The sequence below is a fragment of the Coregonus clupeaformis genome, chromosome 13, assembly GCF_020615455.1.
Source record: "Coregonus clupeaformis isolate EN_2021a chromosome 13, ASM2061545v1, whole genome shotgun sequence".
Lineage (NCBI taxonomy): Eukaryota > Metazoa > Chordata > Actinopteri > Salmoniformes > Salmonidae > Coregonus > Coregonus clupeaformis.
The window spans coordinates 55,258,935-55,283,131 of record NC_059204.1 but is presented as its reverse complement, the minus strand read 5'-3'; the positions used below and the strand labels follow the sequence as shown (position 1 = coordinate 55,283,131).

The 24,197-nt window shown below is 44.2% G+C and overlaps 33 non-coding genes across 33 annotated transcripts; all 33 read right to left on the bottom strand.

Moving 5' to 3' along the window:
- Positions 1-144: 144 nt before the first annotated feature.
- trnak-cuu lies at positions 145-217 on the bottom strand. Its single transcript has one exon. It is a non-coding gene; the product is annotated as a tRNA-Lys (tRNA).
- A 1,090-nt stretch (positions 218-1,307) lies between these two features.
- trnak-cuu lies at positions 1,308-1,380 on the bottom strand. Its single transcript has one exon. It is a non-coding gene; the product is annotated as a tRNA-Glu (tRNA).
- A 503-nt stretch (positions 1,381-1,883) lies between these two features.
- On the bottom strand, positions 1,884-1,956 carry trnak-cuu. The gene has a single exon. It is a non-coding gene; the product is annotated as a tRNA-Lys (tRNA).
- Positions 1,957-2,471: 515 nt separating this feature from the next.
- trnak-cuu lies at positions 2,472-2,544 on the bottom strand. The gene has a single exon. It is a non-coding gene; the product is annotated as a tRNA-Lys (tRNA).
- Positions 2,545-3,058: 514 nt separating this feature from the next.
- trnak-cuu lies at positions 3,059-3,131 on the bottom strand. The gene has a single exon. It is a non-coding gene; the product is annotated as a tRNA-Lys (tRNA).
- Positions 3,132-4,233: 1,102 nt separating this feature from the next.
- trnak-cuu lies at positions 4,234-4,306 on the bottom strand. The gene has a single exon. It is a non-coding gene; the product is annotated as a tRNA-Lys (tRNA).
- A 503-nt stretch (positions 4,307-4,809) lies between these two features.
- Positions 4,810-4,882, bottom strand: trnak-cuu. Its single transcript has one exon. It is a non-coding gene; the product is annotated as a tRNA-Lys (tRNA).
- A 514-nt stretch (positions 4,883-5,396) lies between these two features.
- On the bottom strand, positions 5,397-5,469 carry trnak-cuu. The gene has a single exon. It is a non-coding gene; the product is annotated as a tRNA-Lys (tRNA).
- A 515-nt stretch (positions 5,470-5,984) lies between these two features.
- trnak-cuu lies at positions 5,985-6,057 on the bottom strand. The gene has a single exon. It is a non-coding gene; the product is annotated as a tRNA-Lys (tRNA).
- A 1,678-nt stretch (positions 6,058-7,735) lies between these two features.
- trnak-cuu lies at positions 7,736-7,808 on the bottom strand. Its single transcript has one exon. It is a non-coding gene; the product is annotated as a tRNA-Lys (tRNA).
- Positions 7,809-8,311: 503 nt separating this feature from the next.
- Positions 8,312-8,384, bottom strand: trnak-cuu. Its single transcript has one exon. It is a non-coding gene; the product is annotated as a tRNA-Lys (tRNA).
- A 515-nt stretch (positions 8,385-8,899) lies between these two features.
- On the bottom strand, positions 8,900-8,972 carry trnak-cuu. The gene has a single exon. It is a non-coding gene; the product is annotated as a tRNA-Lys (tRNA).
- Positions 8,973-9,486: 514 nt separating this feature from the next.
- On the bottom strand, positions 9,487-9,559 carry trnak-cuu. The gene has a single exon. It is a non-coding gene; the product is annotated as a tRNA-Lys (tRNA).
- A 1,089-nt stretch (positions 9,560-10,648) lies between these two features.
- trnak-cuu lies at positions 10,649-10,721 on the bottom strand. Its single transcript has one exon. It is a non-coding gene; the product is annotated as a tRNA-Lys (tRNA).
- A 514-nt stretch (positions 10,722-11,235) lies between these two features.
- On the bottom strand, positions 11,236-11,308 carry trnak-cuu. The gene has a single exon. It is a non-coding gene; the product is annotated as a tRNA-Lys (tRNA).
- Positions 11,309-11,811: 503 nt separating this feature from the next.
- trnak-cuu lies at positions 11,812-11,884 on the bottom strand. Its single transcript has one exon. It is a non-coding gene; the product is annotated as a tRNA-Lys (tRNA).
- A 515-nt stretch (positions 11,885-12,399) lies between these two features.
- Positions 12,400-12,472, bottom strand: trnak-cuu. Its single transcript has one exon. It is a non-coding gene; the product is annotated as a tRNA-Lys (tRNA).
- A 1,090-nt stretch (positions 12,473-13,562) lies between these two features.
- trnak-cuu lies at positions 13,563-13,635 on the bottom strand. Its single transcript has one exon. It is a non-coding gene; the product is annotated as a tRNA-Lys (tRNA).
- A 515-nt stretch (positions 13,636-14,150) lies between these two features.
- trnak-cuu lies at positions 14,151-14,223 on the bottom strand. The gene has a single exon. It is a non-coding gene; the product is annotated as a tRNA-Lys (tRNA).
- Positions 14,224-14,726: 503 nt separating this feature from the next.
- On the bottom strand, positions 14,727-14,799 carry trnak-cuu. Its single transcript has one exon. It is a non-coding gene; the product is annotated as a tRNA-Lys (tRNA).
- Positions 14,800-15,315: 516 nt separating this feature from the next.
- Positions 15,316-15,388, bottom strand: trnak-cuu. The gene has a single exon. It is a non-coding gene; the product is annotated as a tRNA-Lys (tRNA).
- A 506-nt stretch (positions 15,389-15,894) lies between these two features.
- Positions 15,895-15,967, bottom strand: trnak-cuu. Its single transcript has one exon. It is a non-coding gene; the product is annotated as a tRNA-Lys (tRNA).
- Positions 15,968-16,482: 515 nt separating this feature from the next.
- On the bottom strand, positions 16,483-16,555 carry trnak-cuu. The gene has a single exon. It is a non-coding gene; the product is annotated as a tRNA-Lys (tRNA).
- Positions 16,556-17,652: 1,097 nt separating this feature from the next.
- On the bottom strand, positions 17,653-17,725 carry trnak-cuu. Its single transcript has one exon. It is a non-coding gene; the product is annotated as a tRNA-Lys (tRNA).
- Positions 17,726-18,825: 1,100 nt separating this feature from the next.
- On the bottom strand, positions 18,826-18,898 carry trnak-cuu. Its single transcript has one exon. It is a non-coding gene; the product is annotated as a tRNA-Lys (tRNA).
- A 514-nt stretch (positions 18,899-19,412) lies between these two features.
- trnak-cuu lies at positions 19,413-19,485 on the bottom strand. Its single transcript has one exon. It is a non-coding gene; the product is annotated as a tRNA-Lys (tRNA).
- Positions 19,486-20,587: 1,102 nt separating this feature from the next.
- On the bottom strand, positions 20,588-20,660 carry trnak-cuu. The gene has a single exon. It is a non-coding gene; the product is annotated as a tRNA-Lys (tRNA).
- A 515-nt stretch (positions 20,661-21,175) lies between these two features.
- trnak-cuu lies at positions 21,176-21,248 on the bottom strand. Its single transcript has one exon. It is a non-coding gene; the product is annotated as a tRNA-Lys (tRNA).
- Positions 21,249-21,751: 503 nt separating this feature from the next.
- trnak-cuu lies at positions 21,752-21,824 on the bottom strand. Its single transcript has one exon. It is a non-coding gene; the product is annotated as a tRNA-Lys (tRNA).
- Positions 21,825-22,338: 514 nt separating this feature from the next.
- trnak-cuu lies at positions 22,339-22,411 on the bottom strand. Its single transcript has one exon. It is a non-coding gene; the product is annotated as a tRNA-Lys (tRNA).
- Positions 22,412-22,924: 513 nt separating this feature from the next.
- trnak-cuu lies at positions 22,925-22,997 on the bottom strand. The gene has a single exon. It is a non-coding gene; the product is annotated as a tRNA-Lys (tRNA).
- A 514-nt stretch (positions 22,998-23,511) lies between these two features.
- Positions 23,512-23,584, bottom strand: trnak-cuu. The gene has a single exon. It is a non-coding gene; the product is annotated as a tRNA-Lys (tRNA).
- Positions 23,585-24,099: 515 nt separating this feature from the next.
- trnak-cuu lies at positions 24,100-24,172 on the bottom strand. Its single transcript has one exon. It is a non-coding gene; the product is annotated as a tRNA-Lys (tRNA).
- Positions 24,173-24,197: the final 25 nt, after the last annotated feature.

Sequence of the window (24,197 nt, the reverse complement as noted above, 5' to 3'; positions counted from 1 at the left end):
AGAGTATCATGTTTCCAAATAGGAGATTTGACCAGTTAAGCCACAGCACCCAATAAACATCACACTTCGACATAGCAAGCCCGCACTTCAGAGGATGTGTATGGCAGTTGGTAACGTGAGTTGGATATTTGCCGAAGACAAAGACGCCCAACGTGGGGCTCGAACCCACGACCCTGAGATTAAGAGTCTCATGCTCTACCGACTGAGCTAGCCAGGCTGTATGTGCAATTGCTAGCTTGGGATTTACCTGACATTCGAACCTGGATTGTAGTTTTCTAGGTGACTCAGAGAGTTGGTTTGGGCCTCGGACCTATAACCCTGAGATTAAGATTCTCATGCATTGTGAAAAGTACGGTGGTCAGCAAGAGAGTGCTTTGAGTGGCAATCGGTTAGCGTGTGGTAGTTATAAGACAGTACGCAGAAGATTGATTTCGAGGTTGTTATTAAGAGGCTTACATGGAGGACAGCAATTTTTTTACCCTGTGCCTGTCTATTTCTTTTGCAGAAATGGAGCACATTCAACTGCATTAGCAAAGAATATGTCATTATTGTCACATGCAATGTTAGGATTCAAACCAGAGTATCTTGTTTCCAAATAGGAGATTTGACCAGTTAAGACACAGCACCCAAGAACATCGCACTTCGAGATAGCAAGCCCGCACTTCAGAGGATGTGTATGGCAGTTGGTAACGTCAGTTGGATTTTTGCCGAAGAAAAGGACCCCCAACGTGGGGCTCAAACACACAACCCTGAGATTTAGAGTCTCATGAACTACCGACTGAGCTAGCCAGGCTGTATGTGCAACAGCTAACTTGGGATTTACCTGACATTCGAACCTGGATTGAAGTTTTCTAGGTGAGTCAGAGAGTTGGTTTGGGCCTCGAACCTATAACCCTGAGATTAAGATTCTCATGCATTGTGAAAAGTACGGTGATCAGCAAGAGAGTGCTTTGAGTGGCTCCTGTGGTGCAATCGGTTAGCGTGTGGTAGTTATAAGACAGTACGCAGAAGATTGATTTCGAGGTTGTTATTAAAAGGCTCACATGGAGGACAGCAATTTTTTTACACTGTGCCTGTCTATTTCTTGTCCAGAAATGGAGCACATTTAACTGCATTAGCAAAGAATATGTCATTATTGTCACATGCAATGTTAGGATTCAAACCAGAGTATCTTGTTTCCAAATAGGAGATTTGACCAGTTAAGACACAGCACCCAAGAACATCGCACTTCGAGATAGCAAGCCCGCACTTCAGAGGATGTGTATGGCAGTTGGTAACGTCAGTTGGATTTTTGCAGAAGAAAAGTACGCCCAACGTGGGGCTCGAACACACGACCCTGAGATTGAGAGTCTCATGCTCTACCGACTGAGCTAGCCAGGCTGTACGTGCAATTGCTAGCTTGGGATTTACCTGACATTCAAACATTTATTGTAGTTTTCTAGGTGAGTCAGAGAGTTGGTTTGGGCCTCGGACCTATAACCCTGAGATTAAGATTCTCATGCATTGTGAAAAGTACGGTGGTCAGCAAGAGAGTGCTTTGAGTGGCAATCGGTTAGCGTGTGGTAGTTATAAGACAGTACGCAGAAGATTGATTTCGAGGTTGTTATTAAAAGGCTCACATGGAGGACAGCAATTTTTTTACACTGTGCCTGTCTATTTCTTGTCCAGAAATGGAGCACATTTAACTGCATTAGCAAAGAATACATCATTATTGTCACATGCAATGTTAGGATTCAAACCAGAGTATCTTGTTTCCAAATAGGAGATTTGACCAGTTAAGACACAGCACCCAAGAACATCGCACTTCGAGATAGCAAGCCCGCACTTCAGAGGATGTGTATGGCAGTTGGTAACGTCAGTTGGATTTTTGCAGAAGAAAAGTACGCCCAACGTGGGGCTCGAACCCACGACCCTGAGATTAAGAGTCTCATGCTCTACCGACTGAGCTAGCCAGGCTGTATTTGCAATTGCTAGCTTGGGATTTACCTGACATTCAAACCTTGATTGTAGTTTTCTAGGTGAGTCAGAGAGTTGGTTTGGGCCTCGGACCTATAACCCTGAGATTAAGATTCTCATGCATTGTGAAAAGTACGGTGATCAGCAAGAGAGTGCATTGAGTGGCTCCTGTGGTGCAATCGGTTAGCGTGTGGTAGTTATAAGACAGTACGCAGAAGATTGATTTTGAGGTTGTTATTAAGAGGCTCACATGGAGGACAGCAATTGTTTTACCTTGTGCCTGTCTATTTCTTGTCCAGAAATGGAGCACATTCAACTGCATTAGCAAAGAATATGTCATTATTGTCACATGCAATGTTAGGATTCGAACCAGAGTATCATTTTTCCAAATAGGAGATTTGACCAGTTAAGCCACAGCACCAAATAAACATCACACTTCGACATAGCAAGCCCGCACTTCAGAGGATGTGTATGGCAGTTGGTAACGTGAGTTGGATATTTGCCGAAGACAAAGACGCCCAACGTGGGGCTCGAACCCACGACCCTGAGATTAAGAGTCTCATGCTCTACCGACTGAGCTAGCCAGGCTGTATGTGCAATTGCTAGCTTGGGATTTACCTGACATTCAAACCTTGATTGTAGTTTTCTAGGTGAGTCAGAGAGTTGGTTTGGGCCTCGGACCTATAACCCTGAGATTAAGATTCTCATGCATTGTGAAAAGTACGGTGATCAGCAAGAGAGTGCATTGAGTGGCTCCTGTGGTGCAATCGGTTAGCGTGTGGTAGTTATAAGACAGTACGCAGAAGATTGATTTTGAGGTTGTTATTAAGAGGCTCACATGGAGGACAGCAATTGTTTTACCTTGTGCCTGTCTATTTCTTGTCCAGAAATGGAGCACATTCAACTGCATTAGCAAAGAATATGTCATTATTGTCACATGCAATGTTAGGATTCAAACCAGAGTATCTTGTTTCAAAATAGGAGATTTGACCAGTTAAGACACAGCACCCAAGAACATCGCACTTCGAGATAGCAAGCCCGCACTTCAGAGGATGTGTATGGCAGTTGGTAACGTCAGTTGGATTTTTGCAGAAGAAAAATACGCCCAACGTGGGGCTCGAACCCACGACCCTGAGATTAAGAGTCTCATGCTCTACCGACTGAGCTAGCCAGGCTGTATGTGCAATTGCTAGCTTGGGATTTACCTGACATTCAAACCTTGATTGTAGTTTTCTAGGTGAGTCAGAGAGTTGGTTTGGGCCTCGAACCTATAACCCTGAGATTAAGATTCTCATGCATTGTGAAAAGTACGGTGATCAGCAAGAGAGTGCATTGAGTGGCTCCTGTGGTGCAATCGGTTAGCGTGTGGTAGTTATAAGACAGTACGCAGAAGATTGATTTCGAGGTTGTTATTAAGAGGCTCACATGGAGGACAGCAATTGTTTTACCTTGTGCCTGTCTATTTCTTGTCCAGAAATGGAGCACATTCAACTGCATTAGCAAAGAATATGTCATTATTGTCACATGCAATGTTAGGATTCAAACCAGAGTATCTTGTTTCAAAATAGGAGATTTGACCAGTTAAGACACAGCACCCAAGAACATCGCACTTCGAGATAGCAAGCCCGCACTTCAGAGGATGTGTATGGCAGTTGGTAACATCAGTTGGATTTTTGCCGAAGAAAAGGACCCCCAACGTGGGGCTCAAACACACAACCCTGAGATTTAGAGTCTCATGAACTACCGACTGAGCTAGCCAGGCTGTATGTGCAATAGCTAACTTGGGATTTACCTGACATTCGAACCTGGATTGTAGTTTTCTAGGTGAGTCAGAGAGTTGGTTTGGGCCTCGGACCTATAACCCTGAGATTAAGATTCTCATGCATTGTGAAAAGTACGGTGATCAGCAAGAGAGTGCATTGAGTGGCTGCTGTGGTGCAATCGGTTAGCGTGTGGTAGTTATAAGACAGTACGCAGAAGATTGATTTCGAGGTTGTTATTAAGAGGCTCACATGGAGGACAGCAATTGTTTTACCTTGTGCCTGTCTATTTCTTGTCCAGAAATGGAGCACATTCAACTGCATTAGCAAAGAATATGTCATTATTGTCACATGCAATGTTAGGATTCGAACCAGAGTATCATGTTTCCAAACAGGAGATTTGACCAGTTAAGCCACAGAACCCAATAAACATCACACTTCGACATAGCAAGCCCGCACTTCAGAGGATGTGTATGGCAGTTGGTAACGTGAGTTGGATATTTGCCGAAGACAAAGACGCCCAACGTGGGGCTCGAACCCACGACCCTGAGATTAAGAGTCTCATGCTCTACCGACTGAGCTAGCCAGGCTGTACATGCAATAGCTAATTTGGGATTTACCTGACATTCGAACCTGGATTGTAGTTTTCTAGGTGAGTCAGAGAGTTGGTTTGGGCCTCGGACCTATAACCCTGAGATTAAGATTCTCATGCATTGTGAAAAGTACGGTGGTCAGCAAGAGAGTGCTTTGAGTGGCAATCGGTTAGCGTGTGGTAGTTATAAGACAGTACGCAGAAGATTGATTTCGAGGTTGTTATTAAGAGGCTTACATGGAGGACAGCAATTTTTTTACCCTGTGCCTGTCTATTTCTTGTGCAGAAATGGAGCACATTCAACTGCATTAGCAAAGAATATGTCATTATTGTCACATGCAATGTTAGGATTCAAACCAGAGTATCTTGTTTCCAAATAGGAGATTTGACCAGTTAAGACACAGCACCCAAGAACATCGCACTTCGAGATAGCAAGCCCGCACTTCAGAGGATGTGTATGGCAGTTGGTAACGTCAGTTGGATTTTTGCAGAAGAAAAGTACGCCCAACGTGGGGCTCGAACCCACGACCCTGAGATTAAGAGTCTCATGCTCTACCGACTGAGCTAGCCAGGCTGTATGTGCAATTGCTAGCTTGGGATTTACCTGACATTCAAACCTTGATTGTAGTTTTCTAGGTGAGTCAGAGAGTTGGTTTGGGCCTCGGACCTATAACCCTGAGATTAAGATTCTCATGCATTGTGAAAAGTACGGTGATCAGCAAGAGAGTGCTTTGAGTGGCTCCTGTGGTGCAATCGGTTAGCGTGTGGTAGTTATAAGACAGTACGCAGAAGATTGATTTCGAGGTTGTTATTAAAAGGCTCACATGGAGGACAGCAATTTTTTTACACTGTGCCTGTCTATTTCTTGTCCAGAAATGGAGCACATTTAACTGCATTAGCAAAGAATATGTCATTATTGTCACATGCAATGTTAGGATTCGAACCAGAGTATCTTGTTTCCAAATAGGAGATTTGACCAGTTAAGACACAGCACCCAAGAACATCGCACTTCGAGATAGCAAGCCCGCACTTCAGAGGATGTGTATGGCAGTTGGTAACGTCAGTTGGATTTTTGCAGAAGAAAAGTACGCCCAACGTGGGGCTCGAACCCACGACCCTGAGATTAAGAGTCTCATGCTCTACCGACTGAGCTAGCCAGGCTGTATGTGCAATTGCTAGCTTGGGATTTACCTGACATTCAAACCTGGATTGTAGTTTTCTAGGTGAGTCAGAGAGTTGGTTTGGGCCTCGGACCTATAACCCTGAGATTAAGATTCTCATGCATTGTGAAAAGTACGGTGATCAGCAAGAGAGTGCTTTGAGTGGCTCCTGTGGTGCAATCGGTTAGCGTGTGGTAGTTATAAGACAGTACGCAGAAGATTGATTTCGAGGTTGTTATTAAGAGGCTCACATGGAGGACAGCAATTGTTTTACCTTGTGCCTGTCTATTTCTTGTCCAGAAATGGAGCACATTCAACTGCATTAGCAAAGAATATGTCATTATTGTCACATGCAATGTTAGGATTCGAACCAGAGTATCATGTTTCCAAATAGGAGATTTGACCAGTTAAGCCACAGCACCAAATAAACATCACACTTCGACATAGCAAGCCCGCACTTCAGAGGATGTGTATGGCAGTTGGTAACGTGAGTTGGATATTTGCCGAAGAAAAAGACGCCCAACGTGGGGCTCGAACCCACGACCCTGAGATTAAGAGTCTCATGCTCTACCGACTGAGCTAGCCAGGCTGTACATGCAATAGCTAATTTGGGATTTACCTGACATTCGAACCTGGATTGTAGTTTTCTAGGTGAGTCAGAGAGTTGGTTTGGGCCTCGGACCTATAACCCTGAGATTAAGATTCTCATGCATTGTGAAAAGTACGGTGGTCAGCAAGAGAGTGCTTTGAGTGGCAATCGGTTAGCGTGTGGTAGTTATAAGACAGTACGCAGAAGATTGATTTCGAGGTTGTTATTAAGAGGCTTACATGGAGGACAGCAATTTTTTTACCCTGTGCCTGTCTATTTCTTGTGCAGAAATGGAGCACATTCAACTGCATTAGCAAAGAAATAGTCATTATTGTCACATGCAATGTTAGGATTCAAACCAGAGTATCTTGTTTCCAAATAGGAGATTTGACCAGTTAAGACACAGCACCCAAGAACATCGCACTTCGAGATAGCAAGCCCGCACTTCAGAGGATGTGTATGGCAGTTGGTAACGTCAGTTGGATTTTTGCCGAAGAAAAGGACCCCCAACGTGGGGCTCAAACACACAACCCTGAGATTTAGAGTCTCATGCTCTACCGACTGAGCTAGCCAGGCTGTATGTGCAACAGCTAACTTGGGATTTACCTGACATTCAAACCTGGATTGAAGTTTTCTAGGTGAGTCAGAGAGTTGGTTTGGGCCTCGAACCTATAACCCTGAGATTAAGATTCTCATGCATTGTGAAAAGTACGGTGATCAGCAAGAGAGTGCTTTGAGTGGCTCCTGTGGTGCAATTGGTTAGCGTGTGGTAGTTATAAGACAGTACGCAGAAGATTGATTTCGAGGTTGTTATTAAAAGGCTCACATGGAGGACAGCAATTTTTTTACACTGTGCCTGTCTATTTCTTGTCCAGAAATGGAGCACATTTAACTGCATTAGCAAAGAATATGTCATTATTGTCACATGCAATGTTAGGATTCGAACCAGAGTATCTTGTTTCCAAATAGGAGATTTGACCAGTTAAGACACAGCACCCAAGAACATCGCACTTCGAGATAGCAAGCCCGCACTTCAGAGGATGTGTATGGCAGTTGGTAACGTGAGTTGGATTTTTGCCGAAGAAAAGGACCCCCAACGTGGGGCTCAAACACACAACCCTGAGATTTAGAGTCTCATGAACTACCGACTGAGCTAGCCAGGCTGTATGTGCAACAGCTAACTTGGGATTTACCTGACATTCGAACCTGGATTGAAGTTTTCTAGGTGAGTCAGAGAGTTGGTTTGGGCCTCGGACCTATAACCCTGAGATTAAGATTCTCATGCATTGTGAAAAGTACGGTGATCAGCAAGAGAGTGCATTGAGTGGCTCCTGTGGTGCAATCGGTTAGCGTGTGGTAGTTATAAGACAGTACGCAGAAGATTGATTTCGAGGTTGTTATTAAGAGGCTCACATGGAGGACAGCAATTGTTTTACCTTGTGCCTGTCTATTTCTTGTCCAGAAATGGAGCACATTCAACTGCATTAGCAAAGAATATGTCATTATTGTCACATGCAATGTTAGGATTCGAACCAGAGTATCATGTTTCCAAATAGGAGATTTGACCAGTTAAGCCACAGCACCAAATAAACATCACACTTCGACATAGCAAGCCCGCACTTCAGAGGATGTGTATGGCAGTTGGTAACGTGAGTTGGATATTTGCCGAAGACAAAGACGCCCAACGTGGGGCTCAAACCCACGACCCTGAGATTAAGAGTCTCATGCTCTACCGACTGAGCTAGCCAGGCTGTACATGCAATAGCTAATTTGGGATTTACCTGACATTCGAACCTGGATTGTAGTTTTCTAGGTGAGTCAGAGAGTTGGTTTGGGCCTCGGACCTATAACCCTGAGATTAAGATTCTCATGCATTGTGAAAAGTACGGTGGTCAGCAAGAGAGTGCTTTGAGTGGCAATCGGTTAGCGTGTGGTAGTTATAAGACAGTACGCAGAAGATTGATTTCGAGGTTGTTATTAAGAGGCTTACATGGAGGACAGCAATTTTTTTACCCTGTGCCTGTCTATTTCTTGTGCAGAAATGGAGCACATTCAACTGCATTAGCAAAGAATATGTCATTATTGTCACATGCAATGTTAGGATTCAAACCAGAGTATCTTGTTTCCAAATAGGAGATTTGACCAGTTAAGACACAGCACCCAAGAACATCGCACTTCGAGATAGCAAGCCCGCACTTCAGAGGATGTGTATGGCAGTTGGTAACGTCAGTTGGATTTTTGCAGAAGAAAAGGACGCCCAACGTGGGGCTCGAACCCACGACCCTGAGATTAAGAGTCTCATGCTCTACCGACTGAGCTAGCCAGGCTGTATGTGCAATTGCTAGCTTGGGATTTACCTGACATTCGAACCTTGATTGTAGTTTTCTAGGTGAGTCAGAGAGTTGGTTTGGGCCTCGGACCTATAACCCTGAGATTAAGATTCTCATGCATTGTGAAAAGTACGGTGATCAGCAAGAGAGTGCATTTGAGTGGCTCCTGTGGTGCAATCGGTTAGCGTGTGGTAGTTATAAGACAGTACGCAGAAGATTGATTTCGAGGTTGTTATTAAAAGGCTCACATGGAGGACAGCAATTTTTTTACACTGTGCCTGTCTATTTCTTGTCCAGAAATGGAGCACATTTAACTGCATTAGCAAAGAATATGTCATTATTGTCACATGCAATGTTAGGATTCGAACCAGAGTATCATGTTTCCAAACAGGAGATTTGACCAGTTAAGCCACAGAACCCAAGAACATCGCACTTCGAGATCGCAAGCCCGCACTTCAGAGGATGTGTATAGCAGTTGGTAACGTGAGTTGGATATTTGCCGAAGACAAAGACGCCCAACGTGGGGCTCGAACCCACGACCCTGAGATTAAGAATCTCATGCTCTACCGACTGAGCTAGCCAGGCTGTATGTGCAATTGCTAGCTTGGGATTTACCTGACATTCGAACCTGGATTGTAGTTTTCTAGGTGAGTCAGAGAGTTGGTTTGGGCCTCGGACCTATAACCCTGAGATTAAGATTCTCATGCATTGTGAAAAGTACGGTGATCAGCAAGAGAGTGCATTGAGTGGCTCTGTGGTGCAATCGGTTAGCGTGTGGTAGTTATAAGACAGTACGCAGAAGATTGATTTCGAGGTTGTTATTAAGAGGCTCACATGGAGGACAGCAATTGTTTTACCTTGTGCCTGTCTATTTCTTGTCCAGAAATGGAGCACATTCAACTGCATTATCAAAGAATATGTCATTATTGTCACATGCAATGTTAGGATTCGAACCAGAGTATCATGTTTCCAAATAGGAGATTTGACCAGTTAAGTCACAGCACCCAATAAACATCACACTTCGAGATAGCAAGCCCGCACTTCAGAGGATGTGTATGGCAGTTGGTAACGTGAGTTGGATATTTGCCGAAGAAAAAGACACCCAACGTGGGGCTCAAACCCACGACCCTGAGATTAAGAGTCTCATGCTCTACCGACTGAGCTAGCCAGGCTGTACATGCTATAGCTAATTTGGGATTTACCTGACATTCGAACCTGGATTGTAGTTTTCTAGGTGAGTCAGAGAGTTGGTTTGGGCCTCGGACCTATAATCCTGAGATTAAGATTCTCATGCATTGTGAAAAGTACGGTGATCAGCAAGAGAGTGCTTTGAGTGGCAATCGGTTAGCGTGTGGTAGTTATAAGACAGTACGCAGAAGATTGATTTCGAGGTTGTTATTAAGAGGCTTACATGGAGGACAGCAATTTTTTTACCCTGTGCCTGTCTATTTCTTGTGCAGAAATGGAGCACATTCAACTGCATTAGCAAAGAATATGTCATTATTGTCACATGCAATGTTAGGATTCAAACCAGAGTATCTTGTTTCCAAATAGGAGATTTGACCAGTTAAGACACAGCACCCAAGAACATCGCACTTCGAGATAGCAAGCCCGCACTTCAGAGGATGTGTATGGCAGTTGGTAACGTCAGTTGGATTTTTGCCGAAGAAAAGGACCCCAACGTGGGGCTCGAACACACAACCCTGAGATTTAGAGTCTCATGCTCTACCGACTGAGCTAGCCAGGCTGTATGTGCAATAGCTAACTTGGGATTTACCTGACATTCGAACCTGGATTGTAGTTTTCTAGGTGAGTCAGAGAGTTGGTTTGGGCCTCGAACCTATAACCCTGAGATTAAGATTCTCATGCATTGTGAAAAGTACGGTGATCAGCAAGAGAGTGCTTTGAGTGGCTCCTGTGGTGCAATCGGTTAGCGTGTGGTAGTTATAAGACAGTACGCAGAAGATTGATTTCGAGGTTGTTATTAAAAGGCTCACATGGAGGACAGCAATTTTTTTACACTGTGCCTGTCTATTTCTTGTCCAGAAATGGAGCACATTTAACTGCATTAGCAAAGAATATGTCATTATTGTCACATGCAATGTTAGGATTCGAACCAGAGTATCTTGTTTCCAAATAGGAGATTTGACCAGTTAAGACACAGCACCCAAGAACATCGCACTTCGAGATAGCAAGCCCGCACTTCAGAGGATGTGTATGGCAGTTGGTAACGTCAGTTGGATATTTGCAGAAGAAAAATACGCCCAACGTGGGGCTCGAACCCACGACCCTGAGATTAAGAGTCTCATGCTCTACCGACTGAGCTAGCCAGGCTGTATGTGCAATTGCTAGCTTGGGATTTACCTGACATTCAAACCTGGATTGTAGTTTTCTAGGTGAGTCAGAGAGTTGGTTTGGGCCTCGGACCTATAACCCTGAGATTAAGATTCTCATGCATTGTGAAAAGTACGGTGGTCAGCAAGAGAGTGCTTTGAGTGGCTCTGTGGTGCAATCGGTTAGCGTGTGGTAGTTATAAGACAGTACGCAGAAGATTGATTTCGAGGTTGTTATTAAGAGGCTCACATGGAGGACAGCAATTGTTTTACCCTGTGCCTGTCTATTTCTTGTCCAGAAATGGAGCACATTCAACTGCATTAGCAAAGAATATGTCATTATTGTCACATGCAATGTTAGGATTCGAACCAGAGTATCATGTTTCCAAATAGGAGATTTGACCAGTTAAGCCACAGCACCCAATAAACATCACACTTCGAGATAGCAAGCCCGCACTTCAGAGGATGTGTATGGCAGTTGGTAACGTGAGTTGGATATTTGCCGAAGACAAAGACGCCCAACGTGGGGCTCGAACCCACGACCCTGAGATTAAGAGTCTCATGCTCTACCGACTGAGCTAGCCAGGCTGTACATGCAATAGCTAATTTGGGATTTACCTGACATTCGAACCTGGATTGTAGTTTTCTAGGTGAGTCAGAGAGTTGGTTTGGGCCTCGGACCTATAACCCTGAGATTAAGATTCTCATGCATTGTGAAAAGTACGGTGGTCAGCAAGAGAGTGCTTTGAGTGGCAATCGGTTAGCGTGTGGTAGTTATAAGACAGTACGCAGAAGATTGATTTCGAGGTTGTTATTAAGAGGCTCACATGGAGGACAGCAATTTTTTTACCCTGTGCCTGTCTATTTCTTGTCCAGAAATGGAGCACATTTAACTGCATTAGCAAAGAATACGTCATTATTGTCACATGCAATGTTAGGATTCAAACCAGAGTATCTTGTTTCCAAATAGGAGATTTGACCAGTTAAGACACAGCACCCAAGAACATCGCACTTCGAGATAGCAAGCCCGCACTTCAGAGGATGTGTATGGCAGTTGGTAACGTCAGTTGGATTTTTGCAGAAGAAAAATACGCCCAACGTGGGGCTCGAACCCACGACCCTGAGATTAAGAGTCTCATGCTCTACCGACTGAGCTAGCCAGGCTGTACATGCAATAGCTAATTTGGGATTTACCTGACATTCGAACCTGGATTGAAGTTTTCTAGGTGAGTCAGAGAGTTGGTTTGGGCCTCGGACCTATAACCCTGAGATTAAGATTATCATGCATTGTGAAAAGTACGGTGATCAGCAAGAGAGTGCTTTGAGTGGCTCCTGTGGTGCAATCTGTTAGCGTGTGGTAGTTATAAGACAGTACGCAGAAGATTGATTTCGAGGTTGTTATTAAGAGGCTCACATGGAGGACAGCAATTGTTTTACCTTGTGCCTGTCTATTTCTTGTCCAGAAATGGAGCACATTCAACTGCATTAGCAAAGAATATGTCATTATTGTCACATGCAATGTTAGGATTCGAACCAGAGTATCATTTTTCCAAATAGGAGATTTGACCAGTTAAGCCACAGCACCAAATAAACATCACACTTCGACATAGCAAGCCCGCACTTCAGAGGATGTGTATGGCAGTTGGTAACGTGAGTTGGATATTTGCCGAAGAAAAAGACGCCCAACGTGGGGCTCGAACCCACGACCCTGAGATTAAGAGTCTCATGCTCTACCGACTGAGCTAGCCAGGCTGTACGTGCAATAGCTAATTTGGGATTTACCTGACATTCGAACCTGGATTGTAGTTTTCTAGGTGAGTCAGAGAGTTGGTTTGGGCCTCGGACCTATAACCCTGAGATTAAGATTCTCATGCATTGTGAAAAGTACGGTGGTCAGCAAGAGAGTGCTTTGAGTGGCAATCGGTTAGCGTGTGGTAGTTATAAGACAGTACGCAGAAGATTGATTTCGAGGTTGTTATTAAGAGGCTTACATGGAGGACAGCAATTTTTTTACCCTGTGCCTGTCTATTTCTTGTGCAGAAATGGAGCACATTCAACTGCATTAGCAAAGAATATGTCATTATTGTCACATGCAATGTTAGGATTCAAACCAGAGTATCTTGTTTCCAAATAGGAGATTTGACCAGTTAAGACACAGCACCCAAGAACATCGCACTTCGAGATAGCAAGCCCGCACTTCAGAGGATGTGTATGGCAGTTGGTAACGTCAGTTGGATTTTTGCCGAAGAAAAGAACGCTCAACGTGGGGCTCAAACACACAACCCTGAGATTTAGAGTCTCATGCTCTACCGACTGAGCTAGCCAGGCTGTATGTGCAATAGCTAACTTGGGATTTACCTGACATTCGAACCTGGATTGTAGTTTTCTAGGTGAGTCAGAGAGTTGGTTTGGGCCTCGAACCTATAACCCTGAGATTAAGATTCTCATGCATTGTGAAAAGTACGGTGATCAGCAAGAGAGTGCTTTGAGTGGCTCCTGTGGTGCAATCGGTTAGCGTGTGGTAGTTATAAGACAGTACGCAGAAGATTGATTTCGAGGTTGTTATTAAAAGGCTCACATGGAGGACAGCAATTTTTTTACACTGTGCCTGTCTATTTCTTGTCCAGAAATGGAGCACATTTAACTGCATTAGCAAAGAATACGTCATTATTGTCACATGCAATGTTAGGATTCAAACCAGAGTATCTTGTTTCCAAATTGGAGATTTGACCAGTTAAGACACAGCACCCAAGAACATCGCACTTCGAGATAGCAAGCCCGCACTTCAGAGGATGTGTATGGCAGTTGGTAACGTCAGTTGGATTTTTGCAGAAGAAAAATACGCCCAACGTGGGGCTCGAACCCACGACCCTGAGATTAAGAGTCTCATGCTCTACCGACTGAGCTAGCCAGGCTGTATGTGCAATTACTAGCTTGGGATTTACCTGACATTCAAACCTGGATTGTAGTTTTCTAGGTGAGTCAGAGAGTTGGTTTGGGCCTCGGACCTATAACCCTGAGATTAAGATTATCATGCATTGTGAAAAGTACGGTGATCAGCAAGAGAGTGCTTTGAGTGGCTCCTGTGGTGCAATCTGTTAGCGTGTGGTAGTTATAAGACAGTACGCAGAAGATTGATTTCGAGGTTGTTATTAAGAGGCTCACATGGAGGACAGCAATTGTTTTACCTTGTGCCTGTCTATTTCTTGTCCAGAAATGGAGCACATTCAACTGCATTAGCAAAGAATATGTCATTATTGTCACATGCAATGTTAGGATTCGAACCAGAGTATCATGTTTCCAAATAGGAGAATTGACCAGTTAAGCCACAGCACCCAATAAACATCACACTTCGAGATAGCAAGCCCGCACTTCAGAGGATGTGTATGGCAGTTGGTAACGTGAGTTGGATATTTGCCGAAGACAAAGACGCCCAACGTGGGGCTCGAACCCACGACCCTGAGATTAAGAGTCTCATGCTCTACCGACTGAGCTAGCCAGGCTGTACATGCAATAGCTAATTTGGGATTTACCTGACATTCGAACCTGGATTGTAGTTTTCTAGGTGAGTCAGAGAGTTGGTTTGGGCCTCGGACCTATAACCCTGAGATTAAGATTCTCATGCATTGTGAAAAGTACGGTGGTCAGCAAGAGAGTGCTTTGAGTGGCAATCGGTTAGCGTGTGGTAGTTATAAGACAGTACGCAGAAGATTGATTTCGAGGTTGTTATTAAGAGGCTTACATGGAGGACAGCAATTTTTTTACACTGTGCCTGTCTATTTCTTGTCCAGAAATGGAGCACATTTAACTGCATTAGCAAAGAATACGTCATTATTGTCACATGCAATGTTAGGATTCAAACCAGAGTATCTTGTTTCCAAATAGGAGATTTGACCAGTTAAGCCACAGCACCCAAGAACATCGCACTTCGAGATAGCAAGCCCGCACTTCAGAGGATGTGTATGGCAGTTGGTAACGTGAGTTGGATATTTGCAGAAGAAAAGTACGCCCAACGTGGGGCTCGAACCCACGACCCTGAGATTAAGAGTCTCATGCTCTACCGACTGAGCTAGCCAGGCTGTATGTGCAATAGCTAGCTTGGGATTTACCTGACATTCGAACCTTGATTGTAGTTTTCTAGGTGAGTCAGAGAGTTGGTTTGGGCCTCGGACCTATAACCCTGAGATTAAGATTCTCATGCATTGTGAAAAGTACGGTGATCAGCAAGAGAGTGCTTTGAGTGGCTCCTGTGGTGCAATCGGTTAGCGTGTGGTAGTTATAAGACAGTACGCAGAAGATTGATTTCGAGGTTGTTATTAAGAGGCTCACATGGAGGACAGCAATTGTTTTACCTTGTGCCTGTCTATTTCTTGTCCAGAAATGGAGCACATTCAACTGCATTAGCAAAGAATATGTCATTATTGTCACATGCAATGTTAGGATTCGAACCAGAGTATCATTTTTCCAAATAGGAGATTTGACCAGTTAAGCCACAGCACCCAAATAAACATCACACTTCGACATAGCAAGCCCGCACTTCAGAGGATGTGTATGGCAGTTGGTAACGTGAGTTGGATATTTGCCGAAGAAAAAGACGCCCAACGTGGGGCTCGAACCCACGACCCTGAGATTAAGAGTCTCATGCTCTACCGACTGAGCTAGCCAGGCTGTACGTGCAATAGCTAATTTGGGATTTACCTGACATTCGAACCTGGATTGTAGTTTTCTAGGTGAGTCAGAGAGTTGGTTTGGGCCTCGGACCTATAACCCTGAGATTAAGATTCTCATGCATTGTGAAAAGTACGGTGGTCAGCAAGAGAGTGCTTTGAGTGTGGGCAATCGGTTAGCGTGTGGTAGTTATAAGACAGTACGCAGAAGATTGATTTCGAGGTTGTTATTAAGAGGCTCACATGGAGGACAGCAATTTTTTTACCCTGTGCCTGTCTATTTCTTGTGCAGAAATGGAGCACATTCAACTGCATTAGCAAAGAATATGTCATTATTGTCACATGCAATGTTAGGATTCGAACCAGAGTATCTTGTTTCCAAATAGGAGATTTGACCAGTTAAGACACAGCACCCAAGAACATCCCACTTCGAGACAGCAAGCCCGCACTTCAGAGGATGTGTATGGCAGTTGGTAACGTCAGTTGGATTTTTGCAGAAGAAAAGTACGCCCAACGTGGGGCTCGAACCCACAACCCTGAGATTAAGAGTCTCATGCTCTACCGACTGAGCTAGCCAGGCTGTATGTGCAATAGCTAGCTTGGGATTTACCTGACATTCGAACCTGGATTGTAGTTTTCTAGGTGAGTCAGAGAGTTGGTTTGGGCCTCGGACCTATAACCCTGAGATTAAGATTCTCATGCATTGTGAAAAGTACGGTGGTCAGCAAGAGAGTGCTTTGAGTGGCTCCTGTGGTGCAATCGGTTAGCGTGTGGTAGTTATAAGACAGTACGCAGAAGATTGATTTCGAGGTTGTTATTAAGAGGCTCACATGGAGGACAGCAATTTTTTTACACTGTGCCTGTCTATTTCTTGTCCAGAAATGGAGCACATTTAACTGCATTAGCAAAGAATATGTCATTATTGTCACATGCAATGTTAGGATTCGAACCAGAGTATCTTGTTTCCAAATAGGAGATTTGACCAGTTAAGACACAGCACACAATGAACATCGCACTTCGAGATAGCAAGCCCGCAATTCAGAGGATGTGTATGGCAGTTGGTAACGTGAGTTGGATTTTTGCAGAAGAAAAGGACGCCCAACGTGGGGCTCGAACCCACGACCCTGAGATTAAGAGTCTCATGCTCTACCGACTGAGCTAGCCAGGCTGTATGTGCAATAGCTAGCTTGGGATTTACCTGACATTCGAACCTGGATTGTAGTTTTCTAGGTGAGTCAGAGAGTTGGTTTGGGCCTCGGACCTATAACCCTGAGATTAAGATTCTCATGCATTGTGAAAAGTACGGTGGTCAGCAAGAGAGTGCTTTGAGTGGCCTGTAGTGCAATCGGTTAGCGTGTGGTAGTTATAAGACAGTACGCAGAAGATTGATTTCGAGGTTGTTATTAAGAGGCTCACATGGAGGACAGCAATTTTTACCCTGTGCCTGTCTATTTCTTGTCCAGAAATGGAGCACATTCAACTGCATTAGCAAAGAATATGTCATTATTGTCACATGCAATGTTAGGATTCGAACCAGAGTATCATGTTTCCAAATAGGAGATTTGACCAGTTAACCACAGCACCCAATAAACATCACACTTCGAGATAGCAAGCCCGCACTTCAGAGGATGTGTATGGCAGTTGGTAACGTGAGTTGGATATTTGCCGAAGAAAAATACACCCAACGTGGGGCTCGAACCCACGACCCTGAGATTAAGAGTATCATGCTCTACCGACTGAGCTAGCCAGGCTGTACGTGCAATAGCTAATTTGGGATTTACCTGACATTCGAACCTGGATTGTAGTTTTCTAGGTGAGTCAGAGAGTTGGTTTGGGCCTCGGACCTATAACCCTGAGATTAAGATTCTCATGCATTGTGAAAAGTACGGTGATCAGCAAGAGAGTGCTTTGAGTGGCTCCTGTGGTGCAATCGGTTAGCGTGTGGTAGTTATAAGACAGTACGCAGAAGATTGATTTCGAGGTTGTTATTAAAAGGCTCACATGGAGGACAGCAATTTTTTTACACTGTGACTGTCTATTTGTTGTCCAGAAATGGAGCACATTTAACTGCATTAGCAAAGAATACGTCATTATTGTCACATGCAATGTTAGGATTCAAACCATAGTATCTTGTTTCCAAATAGGAGATTTGACCAGTTAAGACACAGCACACAAGAACATCGCACTTCGAGATAGCAAGCCCGCAATTCAGAGGATGTGTATGGCAGTTGGTAACGTCAGTTGGATTTTTGCAGAAGAAAAGTACGCCCAACGTGGGGCTCGAACCCACAACCCTGAGATTAAGAGTCTCATGCTCTACCGACTGAGCTAGCCAGGCTGTATGTGCCATTGCTAGCTTGGGATTTACCTGACATTCAAACCTGGATTGTAGTTTTCTAGGTGAGTCAGAGAGTTGGTTTGGGCCTCGGACCTATAACCCTGAGATTAAGATTCTCATGCATTGTGAAAAGTACGGTGATCAGCAAGAGAGTGCTTTGAGTGGCTCCTGTAGTGCAATCGGTTAGCGTGTGGTAGTTATAAGACAGTACGCAGAAGATTGATTTCGAGGTTGTTATTAAGAGGCTCACATGGAGGACAGCAATTTTTACCCTGTGCCTGTCTATTTCTTGTCCAGAAATGGAGCACATTCAACTGCATTAGCAAAGAATATGTCATTATTGTCACATGCAATGTTAGGATTCGAACCAGAGTATCATGTTTCCAAATAGGAGATTTGACCAGTTAAACCACAGCACCCAATAAACATCACACTTCGAGATAGCAAGCCCGCACTTCAGAGGATGTGTATGGCAGTTGGTAACGTGAGTTGGATATTTGCCGAAGAAAATAAAACCCAACGTGGGGCTCGAACCCACGACCCTGAGATTAAGAGTATCATGCTCTACCGACTGAGCTAGCCAGGCTGTACATGCAATAGCTAATTTGGGATTTACCTGACATTCGAACCTGGATTGTAGTTTTCTAGGTGAGTCAGAGAGTTGGTTTGGGCCTCGGACCTATAACCCTGAGATTAAGATTCTCATGCATTGTGAAAAGTACGGTGATCAGCAAGAGAGTGCTTTGAGTGGCTCCTGTGGTGCAATCGGTTAGCGTGTGGTAGTTATAAGACAGTACGCAGAAGATTGATTTCGAGGTTGTTATTAAGAGGCTCACATGGAGGACAGCAATTTTTTTACACTGTGACTGTCTATTTGTTGTCCAGAAATGGAGCACATTTAACTGCATTAGCAAAGAATACGTCATTATTGTCACATGCAATGTTAGGATTCGAACCAGAGTATCATGTTTCCAAATAGGAGATTTGACCAGTTAAGACACAGCACCCAAGAACATCGCACTTCGAGATAGCAAGCCCGCACTTCAGAGGATGTGTATGGCAGTTGGTAACGTGAGTTGGATATTTGCAGAAGAAAAGTACGCCCAACGTGGGGCTCGAACCCACGACCCTGAGATTAAGAGTCTCATGCTCTACCGACTGAGCTAGCCAGGCTGTACGTGCAATAGCTAGCTTGGGATTTACCTGACATTCGAACCTGGATTGTAGTTTTCTAGGTGAGTCAGAGAGTTGGTTTGGGCCTCGGACCTATAACCCTGAGATTAAGATTCTCATGCATTGTGAAAAGTACGGTGATCAGCAAGAGAGTGCTTTGAGTGGCTCCTGTGGTGCAATCGGTTAGCGTGTGGTAGTTATAAGACAGTACGCAGAAGATTGATTTCGAGGTTGTTATTAAGAGGCTCACATGGAGGACAGCAATTTTTTTACCTGTGCCTGTCTATTTCTTGTCCAGAAATGGAGCACATTCAACTGCATTAGCAAAGAATACGTCATTATTGTCACATGCAATGTTAGGATTCGAACCAGAGTATCATGTTTCCAAATAGGAGATTTGACCAGTTAAGACACAGCACCCAAGAAACATCGCACTTCGAGATAGCAAGCCCGCAATTCAGAGGATGTGTATGGCAGTTGGTAACGTGAGTTGGATTTTGCCGAAGAAAAAGTACGCCCAACGTGGGGCTCGAACCCACGACCCTGAGATTAAGAGTCTCATGCTCTACCGACTGAGCTAGCCAGGCTGTATGTGCAATTGCTAGCTTGGGATTTACCTGACATTCGAACCTGGATTGTAGTTTTCTAGGTGAGTCAGAGAGTTGGTTTGGGCCTCGGACCTATAACCCTGAGATTAAGATTCTCATGCATTGTGAAAAGTACGGTGATCAGCAAGAGAGTGCTTTGAGTGGCTCTGTAGGCAATCGGTTAGCGTGTGGTAGTTATAAGACAGTACGCAGAAGATTGATTTCGAGGTTGTTATTAAGAGGCTCACATGGAGGACAGCAATTTTTTTACCCTGTGCCTGTCTATTTCTTGTCCAGAAATGGAGCACATTCAACTGCATTAGCAAAGAATATGTCATTATTGTCACATGCAATGTTAGGATTCGAACCAGAGTATCATGTTTCCAAATAGGAGATTTGACCAGTTAAGACCACAGCACCCAATAAACATCACACTTCGAGATAGCAAGCCCGCACTTCAGAGGATGTGTATGGCAGTTGGTAACGTGAGTTGGATATTTGCCGAAGAAAAAGAAAACCCAACGTGGGGCTCGAACCCACGACCCTGAGATTAAGAGTATCATGCTCTACCGACTGAGCTAGCCAGGCTGTATGTGCAATAGCTAATTTGGGATTTACCTGACATTCGAACCTGGATTGTAGTTTTCTAGGTGAGTCAGAGAGTTGGTTTGGGCCTCGGACCTATAACCCTGAGATTAAGATTCTCATGCATTGTGAAAAGTACGGTGATCAGCAAGAGAGTGCTTTGAGTGGCTCCTGTGGTGCAATCGGTTAGCGTGTGGTAGTTATAAGACAGTACGCAGAAGATTGATTTCGAGGTTGTTATTAAGAGGCTCACATGGAGGACAGCAATTTTTTTACACTGTGACTGTCTATTTCTTGTCCAGAAATGGAGCACATTTAACTGCATTAGCAAAGAATACGTCATTATTGTCACATGCAATGTTAGGATTCGAACCAGAGTATCTTGTTTCCAAATAGGAGATTTGACCAGTTAAGACACAGCACCCAAGAACATCGCACTTCGAGATAGCAAGCCCGCACTTCAGAGGATGTGTATGGCAGTTGGTAACGTCAGTTGGATTTTTGCAGAAGAAAAGTACGCCCAACGTGGGGCTCGAACCCACGACCCTGAGATTAAGAGTCTCATGCTCTACCGACTGAGCTAGCCAGGCTGTATGTGCAATTGCTAGCTTGGGATTTACCTGACATTCGAACCTGGATTGTAGTTTTCTAGGTGAGTCAGAGAGTTGGTTTGGGCCTCGGACCTATAACCCTGAGATTAAGATTCTCATGCATTGTGAAAAGTACGGTGATCAGCAAGAGAGTGCATTGAGTGGCTCCTGTGGTGCAATCGGTTAGCGTGTGGTAGTTATAAGACAGTACGCAGAAGATTGATTTCGAGGTTGTTATTAAGAGGCTCACATGGAGGACAGCAATTGTTTTACCCTGTGCCTGTCTATTTCTTGTCCAGAAATGGAGCACATTCAACTGCATTAGCAAAGAATATGTCATTATTGTCACATGCAATGTTAGGATTCGAACCAGAGTATCATGTTTCCAAATAGGAGATTTGACCAGTTAAGCCACAGCACCCAATAAACATCACACTTCGAGATAGCAAGCCCGCACTTCAGAGGATGTGTATGGCAGTTGGTAACGTGAGTTGGATATTTGCCGAAGACAAAGACGCCCAACGTGGGGCTCGAACCCACGACCCTGAGATTAAGAGTCTCATGCTCTACCGACTGAGCTAGCCAGGCTGTACATGCAATAGCTAATTTGGGATTTACCTGACATTCGAACCTGGATTGTAGTTTTCTAGGTGAGTCAGAGAGTTGGTTTGGGCCTCGGACCTATAACCCTGAGATTAAGATTCTCATGCATTGTGAAAAGTACGGTGGTCAGCAAGAGAGTGCTTTGAGTGGCAATCGGTTAGCGTGTGGTAGTTATAAGACAGTACGCAGAAGATTGATTTCGAGGTTGTTATTAAGAGGCTTACATGGAGGACAGCAATTTTTTTACCCTGTGCCTGTCTATTTCTTGTGCAGAAATGGAGCACATTCAACTGCATTAGCAAAGAATATGTCATTATTGTCACATGCAATGTTAGGATTCAAACCAGAGTATCTTGTTTCCAAATAGGAGATTTGACCAGTTAAGACACAGCACCCAAGAACATCGCACTTCGAGATAGCAAGCCCGCACTTCAGAGGATGTGTATGGCAGTTGGTAACGTCAGTTGGATTTTTGCAGAAGAAAAGTACGCCCAACGTGGGGCTCGAACCCACGACCCTGAGATTAAGAGTCTCATGCTCTACCGACTGAGCTAGCCAGGCTGTATGTGCAATAGCTAGCTTGGGATTTACCTGACATTCGAACCTTGATTGTAGTTTTCTAGGTGAGTCAGAGAGTTGGTTTGGGCCTCGGACCTATAACCCTGAGATTAAGATTCTCATGCATTGTGAAAAGTACGGTGATCAGCAAAAGAGTGCTTTGAGTGGCTCCTGTGGTGCAATCGGTTAGCGTGTGGTAGTTATAAGACAGTACGCAGAAGATTGATTTCGAGGTTGTTATTAAAAGGCTCACATGGAGGACAGCAATTTTTTTACACTGTGCCTGTCTATTTCTTGTCCAGAAATGGAGCACATTTAACTGCATTAGCAAAGAATACGTCATTATTGTCACATGCAATGTTAGGATTTGAACCAGAGTATCTTGTTTCCAAATAGGAGATTTGACCAGTTAAGACACAGCACCCAAGAACATCGCACTTCGAGATAGCAAGCCCGCAATTCAGAGGATGTGTATGGCAGTTGGTAACGTCAGTTGGATTTTTGCAGAAGAAAAGTACACCCAACGTGGGGCTCGAACCCACAACCCTGAGATTAAGAGTCTCATGCTCTACCGACTGAGCTAGCCAGGCTGTATGTGCAATTGCTAACTTGGGATTTACCTGACATTCAAACCTGGATTGTAGTTTTCTAGGTGAGTCAGAGAGTTGGTTTGGGCCTCGGACCTATAACCCTGAGATTAAGATTCTCATGCATTGTGAAAAGTACGGTGGTCAGCAAGAGAGTGCTTTGAGTGGCTCTGTAGGCAATCGGTTAGTGTGTGGTAGTTATAAGACAGTACGCAGAAGATTGATTTCGAGGTTGTTATTAAGAGGCTCACATGGAGGACAGCAATTTTTTTACCCTGTGCCTGTCTATTTCTTGTCCAGAAATGGAGCACATTCAACTGCATTAGCAAAGAATATGTCATTATTGTCACATGCAATGTTAGGATTCGAACCAGAGTATCATGTTTCCAAATAGGAGATTTGACCAGTTAAACCACAGCACCCAATAAACATCACACTTCGAGATAGCAAGCCCGCACTTCAGAGGATGTGTATGGCAGTTGGTAACGTGAGTTGGATATTTGCCGAAGAAAATAAAACCCAACGTGGGGCTCGAACCCACGACCCTGAGATTAAGAGTCTCATGCTCTACCGACTGAGCTAGCCAGGCTGTACATGCAATAGCTAATTTGGGATTTACCTGACATTCGAACCTGGATTGTAGTTTTCTAGGTGAGTCAGAGAGTTGGTTTGGGCCTCGGACCTATAACCCTGAGATTAAGATTCTCATGCATTGTGAAAAGTACGGTGATCAGCAAGAGAGTGCTTTGAGTGGCTCCTGTGGTGCAATCGGTTAGCGTGTGGTAGTTATAAGACAGTACGCAGAAGATTGATTTCGAGGTTGTTATTAAAAGGCTCACATGGAGGACAGCAATTTTTTTACACTGTGCCTGTCTATTTCTTGTCCAGAAATGGAGCACATTTAACTGCATTAGCAAAGAATACGTCATTATTGTCACATGCAATGTTAGGATTCGAACCAGAGTATCATGTTTCCAAACAGGAGATTTGACCAGTTAAGCCACAGAACCCAAGAACATCGCACTTCGAGATCGCAAGCCCGCACTTCAGAGGATGTGTATGGCAGTTGGTAACGTGAGTTGGATTTTTGCAGAAGAAAAGTACGCCCAACGTGGGGCTCGAACCCACGACCCTGAGATTAAGAGTCTCATGCTCTACCGACTGAGCTAGCCAGGCTGTATGTGCAATTGCTAGCTTGGGATTTACCTGACATTCAAACCTTGATTGTAGTTTTCTAGGTGAGTCAGAGAGTTGGTTTGGGCCTCGGACCTATAACCCTGAGATTAAGATTCTCATGCATTGTGAAAAGTACGGTGATCAGCAAGAGAGTGCATTGAGTGGCTCCTGTGGTGCAATCGGTTAGCGTGTGGTAGTTATAAGACAGTACGCAGAAGATTGATTTCGAGGTTGTTATTAAGAGGCTCACATGGAGGACAGCAATTGTTTTACCTTGTGCCTGTCTATTTCTTGTCCAGAAATGGAGCACATTCAACTGCATTAGCAAAGAATATGTCATTATTGTCACATGCAATGTTAGGATTCGAACCAGAGTATCATGTTTCCAAATAGGAGATTTGACCAGTTAAGCCACAGCACCCAATAAACATCACACTTCGACATAGCAAGCCCGCACTTCAGAGGATGTGTATGGCAGTTGGTAACGTGAGTTGGATATTTGCCGAAGACAAAGACGCCCAACGTGGGGCTCGAACCCACGACCCTGAGATTAAGAGTCTCATGCTCTACCGACTGAGCTAGCCAGGCTGTACATGCAATAGCTAATTTGGGA